The sequence below is a fragment of the Centruroides sculpturatus genome, unplaced genomic scaffold (assembly GCF_000671375.1).
Source record: "Centruroides sculpturatus isolate CEXI.00-Female unplaced genomic scaffold, Cexi_2.0 scaffold252, whole genome shotgun sequence".
NCBI lineage: Eukaryota > Metazoa > Arthropoda > Arachnida > Scorpiones > Buthidae > Centruroides > Centruroides sculpturatus.
This window is the reverse complement of record NW_019384463.1, coordinates 760,313-763,691: the sequence shown is the minus strand read 5'-3', so window position 1 is coordinate 763,691 and position 3,379 is coordinate 760,313.

Here is a 3,379-nt window from a genome sequence, read left to right as displayed (position 1 = left end):
ATAAATTAAATTTATTTTATTGTTATAACTAATAGCCAAGGATAAAATAAAAAGTTTTAAATATCAACTTTTTTCTACTTGGTTGTTGCGCGAGGCCCCTCCAAGAGCGAGGCCCCGGGCGATTGCCCTGCTCGCCACCCCCTAAGGCCGCCACTGCCGAGGGTAGTTTATATCTTGGTTCTAATTCGTGTATAAATTGCACAAATCCCTTATCTTGAACGATAGAATACGGGTCGTAAAACACGTACAATGAATATTGCCAATTTTTTATTTATATTACTTGCCCTTTTGCTATTGATATCGAAAACTGGCTCTGGCGAGGTGTCTACAATTAGGCATAACAGAACTAACATTTTAATGGCTAACGGCGAAACTTAGAAAGAATAGATAGAGGTTACTCAAAGGTAACAATATTAAAGATTTTTAAAGCGACAGTAATCTATATATGTAAATGAGAATGCTTGTTTGGATGTTTGTTCGCTATACACGCCTAGGCCGTTTGACCAATTGCTACGAAACTCGACAGTTACGTTTATACATCGCTAACTTAGATAATGTCGTACGTTCCACCCCAAAATACCTACTGAGTTTCTGTAAATCAAGCAATTTCTATCTCCATTCGATTTGCTGGTTTACACGTAGCGCCATCTATTGGCAAACGTTTAACAAAAATAATAAACTTATAATATAATTTAGATGGGTTAATAATAATAATGAGAATTAGAACTAAGAAGGGATTTTTCGAAATTCCCCTGCAGAGAAGATGGAGAGGTTAAGGATTGCAACTTCTACTATACTATTTTAGATGCGGTTTTTGCTGAAAATCGAACATCTTTTTAAACCCATCCAATCTACATTAAAATGCTCGGTGCAAACGGGATATTACTTCCGATTTGATAATAGAACGTCACGTGGTCACTGCAACGTAAGTGCGATCACCGATCCGAAATCGATAAAACGTTTGTTCTATAGTTAATATTTCCGTAAAATAATTAGCCTATACTTTTCTTCAGAGCATAAAAAGAATATAACCAAAATTTCATCTGAATTGAACAAAAATTGTAGAAGTTATAACGAATTCACATACACGTACACAGGCAACAGCAGTAATTATTAAAATTATTATTAATTTGGTTAATAGATGGCGCCTAACGTCTAACTCTAGCAGAGTCGATAGATATACTGGTCCTAGCGCTGTCAATAGCTCTAATGCTATTATGGTTTAATAAATATTTCTGCCACTTCGAGCGCTTCGATCGCATATAGTCCTAAGTTTGACTGAAGCATAGGGAGAGTCAGCTGTAAACATTAAAAATTCTTTATTATATGAAATTTTCGGATATTTCTTTTGTCTTTTTCAAATATAGACTATTAGAGGAAAAAGAGGAAATTTCAACTATTTAGACAACATATTTAACATATTTACAAGCACATAACAACTTAGATATGATTAGAGAATGATGAGTTAGAGTTGGACAAATAAAATAGGTGAATGTAGGATGACAAGAGTTCAGACAGTATTGTTAGATATTGACAGTGATAACAATTATACTAAGTCTAAAAGAAAGATATGTTACCAGATTTTTAGGCACACACACTAATATCCACACAGAGAAAAGAAAACTCCGAGTTTTTTGCATTTATCTACGTTTTAAGGTCCGGTTTTACGACCGAGTCCAAAAATGCAAAAATCTTGGGGATTAGTTTTTGATCGATCTCTAAACTTTCCCTTTGTTACACACAATATATCCGGAAAAGTAAAATGGTGTCCGCGGAATCTATGAAAAAGTTTGATGTCAGACCGCTTCCATTTGTTTTGCCTGGATGCGAACCTTATGAGCCATCCGGGTATGAATACTTGGCTTGTATAATTTGTGTTTTGCTTCTTTCGGCACCTCTTTCATGCAGAACGGCTCATCCTAACAATCCAACTGCTGTATTGGATCCAACGCTGAAGTATTCGTTATATTAAGAGTTTAAGCATAATTATTATTACAGTCTGCATTTTTAAATAATTGTTTCTAAAGTTTCAGCAGTTCTATGAAATTTTCCCTATATCATTTGTCAGAAAATTGTACAGGAAAGTTTATGAAAACACCATAGTGCGAATATTTAGTGTACCAGACTCCCTTTATCTGCCACTCGAAATCATCGAGTGACATTTCCACTTCTCAGGACGAGGACCTAGGGGTTGGATTTTGGGAAGCAGTGTGTTATGTGACGGTGTTGTGTATAGCGAAGATGCGTGAATATATAAATGAATGAGTGCGCCGAAGAAATGAGATAATGATTCNGCACTAACAATACACCAATTAATTACAGTGATACAAAATCCGAACTCGACGAGGAATATTTCAATTATTGGTGGATCATCAAACATCAACTATCGCTCTATGTGATTGGTTTTTAGATCTAAACATCAGTAGGATTGAATGACAAAATTCAATTGTGAATGTTATCGTGAGAGGTGTATGTAAGGATGTGTTGTAGTGAAACCGCGAGCTTACCCAGTCGTTTTAAAGCGTCTACGCTGAACCCGTAATCTCTCCGTTCATACAATGGTCTTCGGATTTCGTCTCAGGGTCCCAAGCCAAATACATCTTACCGATACGTGCTCCCGGGATGAAATGCCATTCGAAATTTTCCGATGGAAACTCTTCAGCTTTCCGAAATTCTGTTGCAATGCTTAATTTATTTTCATTGTTTGTGAGTATTGTTTAACAATAACCATAAAAACCATTGTTGAAATGATGACGTTTAATTATATGTAGAGTTAATGTGAATGTCATAAGAAATGTAATTTCTTATGTTAAAAATAGAAAATTATTTCATCCCAAGTAATATTTCTCACAGTACTGAATCGAGTAAAATTGTATAGCGTACTTTATGTAGTATTAAAACTACACTGGCGTCTAATTACAGAACGATTCCATAACCGTAGTTCTGTTTTTTACCACGAGATGTCACTACTTCGTGACGTCAAGAAGCTGGACAAGCATAATTCTGACTGTGGTGTAAATACACTACAGTTAGAATTAATTTATTATGAACAAAATTTGCTACTGTTCGTTTGTTGAACGTCAAATTTCTTTTGTCTAATGTTCAATGTTTATATTATAGCTTTAAAAGATGATTATTGTTTATTATTTTTATCAAAATATTTAAAATTATACAGTATTTTATAAAAGTTATTCTATAGAATATATAGACTTTCGTTCTTAAATTCTTTTAGTTTCAAGATTTTCCTGCTGAATTTTCAATCTCTTACTCGAATTTTTTTTGTATTATTTAATAAAATTATTCATTGCTTTTTAGAAATAATTTAAAGGTTTTTATATTAGAAAATTTGCAATATTTTATTTCACAATTAACGTTTATC